Source organism: Melanerpes formicivorus, unplaced genomic scaffold, assembly GCF_026170545.1.
Source record: "Melanerpes formicivorus ecotype bairdi unplaced genomic scaffold, bMelFor1.0.p_v2 SCAF_11, whole genome shotgun sequence".
Lineage (NCBI taxonomy): Eukaryota > Metazoa > Chordata > Aves > Piciformes > Picidae > Melanerpes > Melanerpes formicivorus.
In genome coordinates this window covers 9,064,792-9,080,698 of record NW_027142363.1, presented here as the reverse complement: position 1 = coordinate 9,080,698, position 15,907 = coordinate 9,064,792, and positions in this window count along the sequence as shown.

Here is a 15,907-nt window from a genome sequence, read left to right as displayed (position 1 = left end):
CACATTATGGAGGTGCTGGAAGGTGTCCAGAGAAGGGCCACGAGGATGATCAGAGGGCTGGAGCAACTCTCCTATGAGGACAGACTGAAGGAGTTGGGGCTGTTCAGTCTGGAGAAGAGAAGGCTCCAAGGTGACCTAATTGTGGCCTTCCAGTATCTGGAGGGGGCCTACAGGAAGGCTGGGGAAGGAATTCTCAGGATCTCAGGTAAGTGATAGGACTAGGGGGAATGGAATGAAGCTGGAGGTGGGGAGATTCAGGCTGGATGTGAGGAGGAGGTTCTTCCCCATGAGAGTGGTGAAGCCCTGGAATGGGTTGTCCAGGGAGGTGGTTGAGGCCCCGTCCCTGGAGGTGTTTAAGAGCAGGCTGGCTGAGGCTCTGGCCAGCCTGATCTAGTGTGGGGTGTCCCTGCTCATGGCAGGGGGGTTGGAACTAGATGATCCTTGTGGTCCCTTCCAACCCTGGCTGATACTTTACTATGATACTATGAATGCTGCCAAAGTGCACTGCAGGGCTTTCTTGTTTCAAGCAGAGAGAATGCTTTTAGGAATAATCTCTCTAGCAACCTGTATTTATTTCCTTCTTTCACAGAATTCATACAGTCTTTTCAGCATTATTCAGTTGATGTTGGTTACAAACCTTTATATCTAAATAGTTTTTATCTTTTATTGCAGTAATATAAGCAGAATTCAAAGCAGGTATCACAGCATCATAAGTGTTACATGGCCAGTTCACCTGTGTAGGAAAAGATTTCATTATGCCTTTAACTTCTTTTTATTCTCAAGACAAGAGATGGAGGGAGCAGGTTATCTCAATGTTCTATAAAGAAGAATTGTCAGGAGCAAAGATCTTGCTGAGCACTTCCTTCTCAGGCATATAGCAGCAGGTCGCTAAGATTAAACATTTGGATTTCCCTATCCAGCACGTGCAGCCAAAGGTATTGGAACACTCAGGAAAGTCTCAGGGGACTTGTTGACTTTCACTCATGCATCAACACTGTCAGAAATAATAGACTTGTAGGAAAACAGGATAACCTTGACTGGATATTGCTTCCTATTTTAGGGTGGAGTAAAGTGGGTATGTATAGCTGCCCATCATCACACACACAATAAACACCTGAAGCTTAAAAGTACCACAAGGATCTCCTAGCTCCCCACAAGAAGGGGGCCAGTGTTTCACACTACTCTGCTGCCTTAGCAGCCCAGTCAGAGTTGAAGGGGAATAAGCTTCACCTTGACACAAGCAGCATAAAGCTACAGATGCTGTGAGAACTTGCCTATCAGTTTTTCTGCACCATGCTGCCTTCACGCTTGGCCTCAGTCTGTCGGTGTTGCTTGACTTTAGAGCCTAGAGCAGACTACTGGCACAAGTGGAACAGAAAGCAGCAGTGTAACTAATGCACAGTCATGTGTTTGGGCTTGTTAGCCTTGCTTTTATTGAGAGAAAGGATTCTTGAAAAGCCATGATCTGCTGTCTTGGGGTTCAGTGTGATTGCAGATACTGTTAGGAAGCCACTGAAAATGAAAGAATATCATAGTTTTAACAGAATAGAAAACTGATATGATGGCTGAAGGAATGGGGGGGACACCTTCTGTCTCCTTAAACCATAATGGTTACAAAGTGTGAGACTCCTGTGTCTCTGAATTACTGCTTACTGAGACACTCCTGAGAATCAATTTCTGCAAATAGCTATCCTACTGTAACGTCCCTCTAGGTATCCACTAACCCAGCCTCCTGCTCTGACTATGCAAGAAGTAGCTGCCATTGGCTACTGAATTATAGGCTCTGGCACTATCACAGTGACATTTCAAAACAACAACAACTAGGGTTTAAAATGGAGGGGGAAAAGAGAGAGAGAGAGAGAGAAAGCACCTGAGAGGAGAAAGATTTTCTTTCCTTCCCATCAGCGTACACATGACGGTATGGCACATTCTAAGACAGCATGAGCAGGACCTGCTGCCAACACACCAACACGAGCTGCCTATGATTCTCATGAAACTAGAGGTGATAAAGACCCCCTCCAATCATCTGGTAACATCACTAGGCCAGAAATTGGAGTCTAAGTGTAAATTTAGCGGCTGCTGGCATGCAGGAGATGTGGTCAGTCACGCATGCTAATGACACGTGGCAGTGTTGGCTGATCCTTCATTTCCCTGTACAAATTGCACTCCCAGTAAGCTGACAAAGGGAATTTTTAGGGATCAGAGCTAAAAGTTGAGACCAGCTTGCAGCATCATCCCAGTGCCACCTCTCAGGCACTGGTCCCAGGACCACTGCTGCCAGTGGTAATCCAAATAGCTAGGGCCTGGCCCTTGTCACATCCAGCTACTCATTTTTATTCCCATGCAGTCTCCACTGAGGCCATACAAGGGACACATCACTGACAGGACTGCAGAAATGATCCAGCTGAAAAACAACCCTAACAATACATACTGTAAGGATTCTTTACAATGATTTGTCTACTCCATGCAGTTAGGTGCATGAATGTAAATTTCCATTTCTTTACTCTTTATGCCCACACAGGAAAACTAATTTGTAATTCACTTTTAACCTGGATGAGTTTGTTGCAGTGGTTTACCTTCTTGTGAAGCACATTTGAAACAAAATTGCATCTCAAAAAGCCTCTGCCATGCTCTAGCGCTAGTTTTGACCAGCTTCTGGTACTGCTTTCCAGCTGGGACTCCAGATTGGATCCTATTGCCTCATGGGCACCCAGCCCACAGGCTCTAACCAGGACATATTATTTATCTAACTCACTGTTGTGGTTTAAGCTTTCCTGGAGTCCAAAAGCCCAAATGGAACAGATTTAGATTGCCTCCCCTCTCTTTTTTTTTTTTTGTCTGGTAGGAGAAAACAAATAAGGCAGGAGAAAAGAGAGGTAAAAATGACAAAAGAAACAGTCTTGAATCGATTTGGAAGTTAAAAGGTAAGTTTAGCAAAATATAAAAGGCATTTGAGTAAAAGGAAGGTTACAAAGGTATAAGGGAAAAGGGCAAATGAAAAACCAGGCACAGCTGGCAAAGGATTCTCCTGATGCAATATGGATGCTCTTTAGATACAGTCCTTAGGAGTCTGGAGCAGCATGAACAGGCTCCACCACATGGTTGCAGCAACAGCAGGAGCAGCAAGATGTCTGTCAAGCAAGTGAGGGCAGGAGCAAGAGAGAGATAGGAAATGTCTCTCCTTAAAAAGGCTGTGGAACTGGGAGTGGAATAGACTTTGACCTGAGGACCCTTTCCCCTGGGAGAGGGAACCAAATCTCTCTGCCCACCTGGGACAGGTTTCTTTATTCACCTAGAGGCTAGGTTCTTTTCAGCCCACTCCTCCTGGGCTGGGTGTAACCTGTCATACCCACCAAGCATAAAATCCATGTGGTGACAAAAAACTATCCCATTTGAACCAGCCCTCTCCTCCCAACATCTGCCTGGTATGCAACTCAGAGATAGGGAGAAACAAGACATAGGGAAGCTCCCCTGAAAAACCCAGATGTGGCTGTGCTTCTGCTCACTTCTGGCTGTGTGCAGGCCAGCTGCTTACAAGGGAAGGGAGTTGGCAATGATTCCTTCTCAGATCCCCTTCCAAAAAAAAGCTGCTGAGGTTGAAGGGCTGTGCCCATGTGCTTTGCAGGGGGCCTCTCCTCCCTCAGCAAAAGAAGTGCAGCCAGCAGAGCTGCTGACCAGCCCCAGAGCAGTCCTCCTGCTTCCTCCAAAGCTTTCCTTTTCCTCAGTGCTAGAACATCAAGTTGTGCAACAGTGTAAGGGGAATGATCTTTTTTAATACAAAAGGCTCTGGTTTTGAAGGCAGAGGTAAAGAGATCATAAATCTTTAGAAATAGCTCATTAGGAAGCTGGAATTAAGCACAAGTGAGTAGGAATTTTAAAGATGACATTCTAATCTTTTCGTTCATATTATTGATATTGCAATCTTCTATTCATTTCTCTGCAATTTGTGTACGCCCTTAAAAGAACATATTCTCCCATCCATCTTGTCAGGCATATACACCCAGGGTTTTATCAGCAAGAGGCTGAGAGAATAACTCAAGGTTAGTGAAGAGAAAGCTGCAGCCGCACCCACTGGCACAGGGAGGTCTGAGCGCTTCTGGCAAATACATCAGAGTTTTCTAACACAGGATGCACACAAATCCTACAGCTTCACAGCTTCCCACCCAACACCCCCACGCCCCACGCCTCACTTCAGTTGAAGTGCCTCAAACACACCACTGCAAATGTCAGAGAATAAATCAATATCATTGAGGGGAGAGTGCTGTCGATGCACCACTGTATGACTTACGAAGAGAGGGACAGCGTCCCTGTCTGCAGTGGTTTTGCTTGCATGACTACTCCTCCTGACACTTTGCCCCTAGGGAAGAGACCAGTAGTGGGATTTCAGTCTTATTTCAGCTAACCATTCTCTAGTTCATCTCAAAGCTCAAAAACATCACATCTCCAGGGTGTGCCATAGCAGACAACTAAATTGCTTATTTAGAGAGGACAGGAGTCATTTTCAAATAACCATTTTCAGCTGATTCTTTTCATCCACTACCTGCTGCCCCAGCAGACACCTCTTGCCTGCAGTGAGGAAGACAGAAGCTCTGTGCCCACAGCCTGTAGCTGCAGGTGGTGAGAAGGAAGAGACATGCATCCACCTGGGGAGGTGCAGCATAACAAGGTAGCTTCAGAAAGGCTGAGGTGCAGCAGTAGCAAATGGGAAGCACTCTTGTGGGCTTTGTAATAAAATGGTGTAAAGCAGCATTAAAAAATGATCCAGCAAAAACAAGTGGTTCATACTTTTCAGTGTAACTGTGCCAGACTCCCTGCAATTTCAGACCAGGGGCCAAGAGTGCTGTGATCCTCAGCTCCTTGACACTTTGTAGGCACCTACATCAACACAAACATCTTGCTTACAGGAAAAAAATGAGAGAACATCTTCAAGAGAAAAATGTCTGCTGTGATAACATGGGAGGGAGTTTTGACAACAGTCACAGGACAAGAAGAGTTTTTTTGTCCTTTTTTTTCTTTAACATCCTGCTACTTGCCATTACCAGGTAATCTTATGTTATGCTTACCTCATACACTGTGCCTACCAATTTTTAGCCACCAGATGGACAAGTGGTGTCCCTCAGGGGTTGGTACTGGGACCTGTGCTGTTCAACATCTTTGTCAGCAATATAGACAGTGGAATTGAGTGCATCCTCAGCAAGTTTGTGAATGACATCAAGCTGTGTGGCCCAGCTGACACATTGGAGGGAAAGGATGCCGTCCAGAGGGACCTGGACAGGCTTAAGAGGTGGGCCCAAGCCAACCTCATGAAATTCAAGAAGGCCAAGTGCAGTCTTACACTTAGGTCGCAGCAATCCCAGGCACAAATATAGACTGGGTGAGGAGTGGCTTGAGAGCAGTCTTGAGAAAAGAAGGCCCCAGGGAGACCTTAAAGCAGCCTTCCAGTACCTGAAGACTGCCTACAAGAAGGCCAGGAAGGGACTTTTCACAAGGGCTTGTAGTGATAGGACAGGAAGGAATGGCTCTAAGCTTGAACAGGATAGGTTTAGACTGGATATTAGAAAGAAATTCTTTACAGTGAGGGTGGTGAGACACTGGACCAGGTTGCCCAGGAAGTTGTGGATGCCCCTTCCCTGGAGGCATTCAAGGGCAGGTTGGATGAGGCCTTGAGCAACCTGGTGTAGTAGAAAGTGTCCCTGCCCATGGCAGAGGGATTTGAACTAGATGTCTTTTAAGGTCCTTTCCAGCCTGAACCATTCTATGATCTTGGATTTTTCTGGACTTTGTTCTGATGCAAAATAGATTCAGGTTACATGCAAAGCCTTGGAGCATATTCATCATTACCTCTTTCCTGGATCTAATTTCCCCCCATGCCCTTGACAGCATTATTCAAGCATTTCTTGGCTGGCACTATCATACTTGGGATACAAACGCCTGATGATCCCTAGTAGCCATCCTGCAGCAGTGGCCCATATCTGCCCTGGGACATGCTAGGTTTAGCTAGGGCAAACAGCCTTTCTGTGCAGGAACACACCAGGCTGCCATCACCTCTTTTTGCTGGCTCCTATTCCTCGCAGGGAGGACACAGGCTACCAGGCTGCTGAGCAATATCCCTCACCAAGCTCCAGTCCTGCAATGGTGAGGCCAGGCTGCAGCAGAGGCTGCTGCCACATGGCACTGTGAGCTGGGAGACAAGTGAGGGCTGAGCCCCAAGGGTAGCAGGTGGCCACAGTAAGTGGCCCCATCACCTTGGAAATGCTCTTCAGCATTTCTGCAGGCCCAGCTTCAGCAGCCAAGCACTGCTCTGGGGCTATGCTGACTGCTGGTGCCCATTCTGAGCCTTCAGCTTCCCCATATGTGTTAATATATTTCCTCCCTATGCCTTCAGGATGAGTGTCCTCTTCCTTCAGGAGCATCATTAGACGTGCTGCTATTCTATCTGGTGTGCTTGAATTCGTTGCCAGAGTGACATCAGCTGGGAAAAGCTGGTACTGGAGCAGAAATCTATTTTAAAGACATCTCTTTCCACTCAAAAGCAAGCTCCCCCAGTGCTGCACAGAAGAGCAAAAATCCAGACATCTCAAGCAAATTATAACCTTCAATAGCTTGAAAACAACCAATGACCTCCTCCTTCAAGGGCATTACCTGGATTCATGCCAAAGTAAGTTGAACTTTGGTTATTCATGTTAACCGTGAATTCTTCATACAGGTAATGAGCAAGAGAAAACTGGAGTGCTCAGCCTGGTTGAAGGCCAGAGTTGAGCAGAGTGGGGTTTTCTCTTTCCACCCATACAGGAATGAAGCTTCAGCATTAACTGTTTTTTGGGGCTGGAAGTGGCAATTATATTGATGGGATGGCTGCTCGATAGGAGGGTTTTTTTGGTCCTTCTGGTGGCAGCAATTGTATTTCAATGCTTTATTATGACTACTGGCTTCTCATTAAAAGGAAAGGCAGTGGCAACACAAAACTAAGTGATTCAGCACATGCATATAATAATTTCTACTTCTGGCTGTGTAAGAGACCAAATCTTGTCTCTCTTGTACATATGAATCAACAAAGATAAAACCACCTTTGCTCACCAGACAGCTGCCTGGGGAGAGGTGTGGTGCAAGCACATCCTGAGTGGTTTGCCTGATGAGACCCCTAGTGCCCAGAGATGTGTATTAGAGGAGTGAGAGGGAAGGGGCGAGGGGTGAAAGCCCACTCTCCCAGCCAGACCCCTGCAGGCACAAGACTCCCTGGAAGGTTGCCTCACAGCTGACATTTCTGAACAGCTTTGCACCTCTTTATTCCTTCCCTCTACTTGTGCTCTTCAGCCAGGTCTGTTGTAAAAATAATTAAAGCCAAAACCAAAACCCACAGAAAACAAAACCACTCATCCTTTCCCCAGCTTTGTCTACTGCATGGTGAAGTCCAAATACTATCTGGGCAAGCAAAGCTAGGGGGACTTCCCTCCTCCTATATAAGTAAGGAGAGATAGGTGGATAAATAGATGAGAGAGATAGATAGATAGATAGATAGATAGATAGATAGATAGATAGATAGATAGATAGATAGATAGATAGATAGATAGATAGATGGATGGATGGATAGGTAGATAGATAGATAGATAGATAGATAGATAGATAGATAGATAGATAGATAGATAGATAGATAGATAGATAGATAGATAGATGGATAGATAGGTAGATGGATAGATAGGTAGATGGATAGGTAGGTAGATGGATAGGTAGATGGATAGATAGGTAGATGGATAGATAGGTAGATGGATAGGTAGATGGATAGATAGATAGATAGATAGATAGATAGATAGATAGATAGATAGATAGATAGATAGATAGATAGGTAGATGGATAGATAGGTAGATGGATGGATGGATAGATAGATAGATAGATAGATAGATAGATAGATAGATAGATAGATAGATAGATAGATAATGTGTAAGATTTGTAAGCTTGCACAGCATTTCTCTGGCAGGACATGTTCAGTCACTCAACACAGGTCAGTTTTAGTCCAGTGCTGTGCAAAGACCTTTTGATTACACTGGCAGAGCTCACCTTCTGGTCCAGGGAAAAGCTTGTCTGCATTGTAACTTACCTGGGTTTATAGGCTTTTAAAAACTGCTTTCAGAAATGAATGTCAGTATTTTCAGTTTAGAGGCACAGGCTGTGACTATGGTCCTGTGTTCTAGCTGGTTACCAGTTATCCTTGAGGAACTATCCTCTTTTTGACTAAATATTCCAGGAGCAATATTGAAACCAAAGAGAAACTGTTTAAACTGGTTTCCCAAAAAGTCTTTTTCATCCCCTCAGATGCAGGCCCATGAATCACACCTCTCTTCTGCTTTCTCCTGCTTCCCCAGTTGAGCAAAACTCAGCAAGCAGTGAGTCCACAAAAGCATACCACTGATTGCAAAAAAATAGGCTGAATTATGCTGCATTTTCCCACCCAGGCACACCATTTTGAGCATGATTGCACTTACTCAGCTCTTCAGTTTCACAGAATGTTTGAACATTTATTCTTTGTAACCCCTTGGATGTAACTGGCCTGTGGACTGAAAAGCTGTTAGAGCAGGAAAGACAGCCACATCTCTTCTCCATAACAAAAAGCCCTTCTACACAAGAAGTATTCATTGGCTGAGGTTTTTTTTTCTCCCCAACTTCATTCTTACAGGGCACACTTTAGGCCTGGTGAATTATTCCTGAGGACAAGTTCAAGCTCCTTTTACAGCTTGCAGTTCCTTGTTGGGTACAGTTCAGGTCATCTTATTAATTTATAGTTTGTAAGCCAAACTGCTACCCCGCCAGTTCTGCCTCCCTCAGATGTTTTTAGTGGACAAGAGCCAGGAGAGACTCTGGTTACACAGAGAGTTTCACATCCTCCCCAACTGTCTCTAACCTCCCTTCACTGATCTCAACTGGGAAATCAAAGTTTTGAGGCAGATGTTATGGATTCCTGCATGGGGCAGATTCTGTGAAGCTAAACACACTTCAGGATGCAAGGAGTGTATCTCACTTTGGAAATAAAGCCACTTTGTGTTTCTGAACTAAAACACTGCATTTATGAGACAAGTAAATGAATAAATAATGCCTTTTCCCTCCTAACTCTGAAAGGTAAAGAACTGCATTCTGCAGGTGTCTTTCCCTCTAGTTAATCTCAGTAAAACTCATCTCTTGCATTTTCCCTCTTCCAGACTCATTTTTCCCATGCATGCTGTTAGCAGCTTTCACTCTTACAAGGCAATGTTTTCAAACATACCTTCCCCCCTGCATTGTCTTCTGTAGCTGAAGCTTTCTCTGCAGCTGAAGCTTCTTGGAAACACAGTTCTTATGAAGCATTTCCTGCAGTGTCCTTGGAAATGAGAATACTGATAAACCTAAGGGTGATGGAGGAAACAGCTGACTAACATTTTTTCCATCCTAGAATACCTTTTCCTAACTGGGATGAATTTCAAATAAACAACAGATCCTCTGCTATCTAAGAAACAATTTGTCTAGTGCCATCCATGCTTGCTTCAATTATAATTGATAATTGAGAGACATTACCTATTCTATTATAGAAGATATAATTTCTGTAATTTGCTTTTTGCCTGCTGAGATGGAGGAATTATTTGATTGTGAATTGTGACACAGAGCCCACACAGGACTAGAAACACAGCTCCTACATACTAATCTCTTCCATTTAGGCTACAAGGCAGGTTGCAAAGACAAGAAAAAACCCACAAACATGTCTTAAGATACCAGACTTCTTGTGGAGCATGGGATTTCTTTTCATAGTACAGACTCCCAGCTAGTAGATCATTAGTAGCAAACACCTGAAGCAATTTAATAAACAAAATTAAATGTTTCCACAACTTTTCACCCTCACCAAAGCTGTGCTAAATTACACAAACATTTCCCCTGCTGTTTCTACAATGCCAGCAACCTGAAAAGTACTGTAAATAAAGTGAAATTTTATTACTATCTGCTGCACAGCAGTTGTTTTGTAAGTCATTAGTTTATTAGTTATGAACTAATGCACTGCAGGTAGTTGCAGCTGGTTTTGGTAATGTGAGACAATTATGTACATGAGGATTTCAGTTTATTCTGATACAGAATTATCTCCTCTTTCATAGTATCATAGTATCATTCAGGGTTGGAAGGGACCACAAGGATCATCTAGTTCCAACCCCCCTGCCATGGGCAGGGACACCCCACACTAGAGCAGGCTGGCCAGAGCCTCGTCCAGCCTGGTCTTAAACACCTCCAGGGACAGGGCCTCAACCACCTCCCTGGACAACCCATTCCAGGGTTTCACCACTCTCATGGTGAAGAACCTCCTCCTCACATCTAGCCTGAATCTCCCCACCTCCAGCTTCATTCCATTCCCCCTAGTCCTATCACTACCTGAGATCCTGAGAAGTCCTTCCCCAGCCTTCCTGTAGGCCCCCTTCAGATACTGGAAGGCCACAATTAGGTCACCTCGGAGCCTTCTCTTCTGCCTTTATATTTATTAACTGCACAAGTAAGTTGCTTATACCATGATCTTTGCAGTCTTTCCTTCCCACTATAGCCAGTTACAGTGACACCACCTACATAAAGAACGTATTTGGATGTTGGTGTCACGAACTCTGAACACAAGCACCAATCCCTCTGGTTTTCCAGAGTGGCAGTTTTAGGCTGATGCCTAGGAAATTCTCCACAGATCTTGAGTAGAAAGTGACAGAATGTAAATAAATTACCACTGGATGCAAAAGGAAAATAATGATAAGGTCTAAATCCCATTGGTCTGATAACTAACATAAAGTTAGTTGTATAAATTAACTTCCCCTTTGTCTCGTTTCATCTCTCTTGCGGATACTAGGTGGTAGCTTCTGCTGGCTTCCTGACTTTGGCTGCATTTCTTTGGTGTGGCTAAGCACTAACAAACTACTCTCTGCTTTTCTCCACTTTCTCTTTCCCTTGAGTGGGGAGGGGGAAGAAGGGGAAGCTACTGGTATCCCCTTGGTTTTGTCCAGGGGGAATTCTTGTGTTGTTTATGCATTGTAAATCCATGTAAATATTCTACATTTTGTACATATTCATTGCATTTCATATTTCTAGATTGTAGTTGTGCTTGCAGATACAGCTTCATTTGCTTCCAACTGAGCTGTCTGGCAATTTTTATTTTTGGGGGGTAATTCTCCAAATTAGTTGGGGGCAGATTTCAACCCACCACATCCAGGAAAATGAGGACTGTTACAGTGTCACAGTATCACCAAGGTTGGAAGAGACCTCAAAGATCATCGAGTCTAACCTGTTACGACAGACCTCATGGCACCAAGTGCCACATCCAATCCCCTCGTGAACTCCTCCAGGGACGGTGACTCCACCACCTTCCTGGGCAGCACATTCCAGTGATGAATGACTCTCTCCATGAAGAACTTTCTTCTCACCTTGAGCCTAAACTTCCCCTGGCACAATTTGAGACTGTGTCCCCTTGTTCTGATGCTGGTTGCTAGAGAGAAGAGACCAACCCCTTCCTGGCTACAACCACCTTTCAGGTAGTTGTAGAGAGCAAAGAGGTCACCCCTGAGCCTCCTCTTCTCCATGCTAAACAATCCCAGCTCCCTCAGCCTCTCCTCATAGGGCTTGTAGGACTGTTCCATGGGTTACAGATACATCTTCTGATACCACTACCATTAGCACCATTTCATTTTATTTTCCAGAAGACTAGTCCACAAGTAAATAGCAACCTTGATTAAAGACAGGCACTCAATATTTGTTTCTCCTTCCTCAGCATTTTTTAAACCTTACTTTCAATTATTAATGGCCAAGATGTCAATACTCCAAAATTACAAGGCTGCAAAATTTCAGTTTGGGGCCTGACTAGATGCTGCGGACTCCAATCCTGAAATAATGATGCAAACTGTAACTGAGTCACAGTATGTCTAATGCACTGGATCCTGCAGTACAACTCTCAGAAACAAGTCAACCATTCCTCTCCTTTAATGATCAACTAATTTTCTGCTTAGCATCATCTGTAGCAAGAATTTTCTAAAAGAAAAAAAAAACCCCACACAATTATATTAACCAAAATGCATTTTAAGAGTCCTGATATTAAACCCACAACCTGTAAGAATATGTGTCATCTTGAAAACCAAAAACCACCAGGCTGGTCAGTAAAATTATTCCTCATAGACCTGTGTGCATGGATCTCATCTCATCTCATCTTGCTTTAAAAAAACATGCCAGTAGCTCCCATAAATCTGTGTTAATGCACATTGTATCATCCTTCTTTTACTGTTACATAATGGAGCCCTGTGTCAACTTGTTTTGCTTAAAACTGATAATTGTAAGCTGTTAGTTTGTAATTACCTATTTTTATTCTTCCAATAATCCCTACCTTTTAATTCCCTGGGTTTGATCTGGGAAACTATAGACTGTCAGTCTCACCTTGGTGCTGCAAAATGTCCTGGAGAAGATCATCTTGAGGGCCATCATACAGCACACACAGGACACCCAGGGAATCAGGCCCAAAGCCTTGGATGTATTTCTCCACAGGAACGTCTTGGATGAACAGGCTGCCCATGGTCTGGATAGGCACACTGTTTGCTGGGTCAAAAGCTGGCTGAATGGCCTGTCCCAAAGTGTGGTAGTGAATGGAGTTAAATTCAGTTGGTGACCAGTCACAAGTGATGTTCCCTAGGGTTCAGTATTGGGGCCAGTTCTGTTTAACATCTTTATCTATGATCTTCACAAGGGGATTGAGTGTGTCCTCAATAAGCTGGTAGATAACACCGAGCTGAGAGAGTGTTGATGCGCTGAAAGCAAGGAAGGTTCTGCAGAGAAATCTGGACAGGCTGGATTGATGGTCTAAGGCCAGCTCAATGATATTCAACAAGGCCATGTGCTGGGTCTTGCACTTTGGTTACAAAAACCCCATGCAACACTACAGGCTTGTGGCAGAGTGGCTTGAAAGTAGCTTTGCAGAGAGGGATCTGAGGGTACTGGTTGACATAAAACTGAATATGAACCAGCAGGGTCCTCAGGTGGCCAAGAAGGCCAACAGCATCCTGGCCTGTATCAGGAATAGTGTGACCAGCTGGACCAGTAAAGTGATGTGCCCCTGTACTTGGCAATGGCGAGGCCACACCTCGAGTACTGTGTTCAGTATTGGGCCCCTCACTACAAGGACATTGAGGTGCTGAAGTGTGTCCAGAGAACAGGGCAACAAGGCTGGTTAGGAGCCTTGAATGCAAAGTCCTGTGAGGAGTGGCCAAGGGAGATGGGGTTGTTCAGCCTGGGGATGAGGAGGCTGAAGGGAGACCTTACTGTTCACTACAACTGCCTCAAAGGAAGTTGTGAGGTGAGGAACAGCCTCTTCTCAAAGGTAACAAGTGACAGGATGAGAGGAAATGGACTTAAGTTGCACAAGGGGAGGTTTAGATTAGATATTAGGAATAATTTCTTAACTGAAAGGGTCACTGAGCACTGGAACCAGGTGCCCAGAGAAGTGGTGGAGTCACTGTAATAAAATCCATATTTATATATTTTATATTTGATATGTCTGGCAGTGGTATCTTCAAACACTGCCATAACTTATTTAAAAGCATATTCACAGGTCCTGTTATTCAATTGTGGGTAACATATTCCACATATGAAGACAGCTAAATGATTTAAGCACAGATCTGAGAATGTAGCAATTTAAAATGGAAATAAAGATGCTGTGAAATGTGGTTTCCCACAAGGGGAATGCTAGAGCAAATTAGCGAGGTACTCAAGGCTTGTTCCTCTGTCCAGTGTCTTCTCAGATGCCACAACTTATAATTCAAGAGGCTTTTAGCTTGAGAGGGCGAAGGGGCCTCTCTCCTCTCATGCCCAGTTCACAGGCTGCAGCTTTCCTTGGCTTGGAGAGGGCTAAGAGGCCTCTGTCCTCTCATGCCCAGTTCACAGGTTGTAGCTTTCCTTAGCGTGGAGAGGGCTAAGAGGCCTCTCTCCTCTCATGCCCAGTTCACAGGCTGCAGCTTTCCTTAGCTTGGAGAGGGCTAAGAGGCCTCTCTCCTCTCATGCCCAGTTCACAGGCTGCAGCTTTCCTTAGCTTGGAGAGGGCTAAGAGGCCTCTCTCCTCTCATGCCCAGTTCACAGGCTGCAGCTTTCCTTAGCTTGGAGAGGGCTAAGAGGCCTCTCTCCTCTCATGCCCAGTTCACAGGTTGTAGCTTTCCTTAGCTTGGAGAGGGCTAAGGGGCCTCTGTCCTCTCATGCCCAGTTCACAGGCTGCAGCTTTCCTTAGCTTGGAGAGGGCTAAGGGGCCTCTCTCCTCTCGTGCCCAGTTCACAGGCTGCAGCTTTCCTTGGTTTGGAGAGGGCTAAGAGGCCTCTCTCCTCTCATGCCCAGTTCACAGGCTGCAGCAGTGCAGCTCTTCTGGGATTCAGTTCTCTTGGGGCTTTTCCCCTTTCTGCCTCTGGCACAGGGCTCTTGGAGTGTTGGTTGCCTTGGTCTAGGTGCAAGGCCCAGATGTGGCTTGCCTGCTAGGACAAGCTCTTCAGCTGCAACTCCAGCAGCATTTGGCTCTTGTTGCTGTCTGGGTGAGAACAAGGCACACTGCCTACCTTCTTGGCTGGTTTAAATGCTGTCCCAAGACAATTTCATGTCTGTTGGTAACAGAGAAACCTGATGGCTGAACCTATAGGGTGGGACATATCCAAACATGGCCATGGGTGCACACAGTTCACAGGTGTGTTACAAGGTTAATTACATGTGCTGCACATTTACCTGGACCATCTGGACCCCAGTAAATGTCCAGGTTTGCAGATTCACAGCCCATTGTCTGGGTTAGGGCATGTTTTGGGATTTGGCCCTTCAGGACAGTCACCATCCCTGAAAGTGTTTAAAAGACATCTGGATGAGCTGTTTTGGGACATGGTCTACCCATTGTGTACAGGTTAGGGTTGGACTTGATGATCTTAAGGTCTTTTCCAACCAGGCAATTCTATGAGTCCATTGTTGAAATAAAAATTTCAGTTTGAGAATGGGAGTCCCCAAACAGATTTACAGTGATACAATTAATTAATAACTAAACACAAACAAAAGGCCCTTGGTTAATGAGATTCTGTACATTTGTTAAGTGTGCTTTAGAAGAAGGTCAACAAATGATTGAAGTGTTCTTAAATATTATTTTCAGCCCGTTATATGCTGTTGCTGCTAAGCTAAACATAAACATTTTGAAATCAAATGATCTGGTAGGTGTAAAGATGACAAAATATTTCCATCTTGAATTTGGCAGTCCAGATGGAGGAGTTCAGAGGTATAATGAGTGTTTTTATTGTGACACAATGTAAAAAACGGTGCCAAGAGTATAATCACAATTTTTTCTTTGAATCATAGAATAGTTTTGGTTGGTAATGACCTTAAAGATTATCTGTTTCCAAGCCACATGCCATGAGCAGGGAAACCTTCTACTAGATCAGGTTGTTCAAGGCCAAGTTGGTTAGGGCCCTTCTAGGGAAGGGGCATCCACAGCTTCTCTAGGAAACCTACTCGTGTTTCATTACCCTAACAGTGAAGAATTTCTTCCTCCTCTCTAATGTAAATGTACCCTCTTTCAGTTGGAAACTGTTACCCTTTCACCTATCACTACACCCTCAGGTAAGAGTTGCCCCCCCTCATTGTTCCTGTCAGCCCCCTTCAAGTAGTGGAAGGCTGCAACAAAGGTCTCTCCTAAGCCTCCCCTTCTCCAGGCTGAACCACAAATCTCACAAACTGTCCCAGTAAGGGAGGTCTTCCAGCCCCCCAGTCGTTTTTACGACCTTCCTCTTGACTTGCTTGAGCAGGTCTGCCTTGTGTGGTGGGCTGCAGAGATGGACACAGTAGGATCTCACATGAGTGATGTCAAGGGGCAGAATCACCTTCCTCACCCTGCCTTCTCCATACCCTGGGTAACCAGGATCAT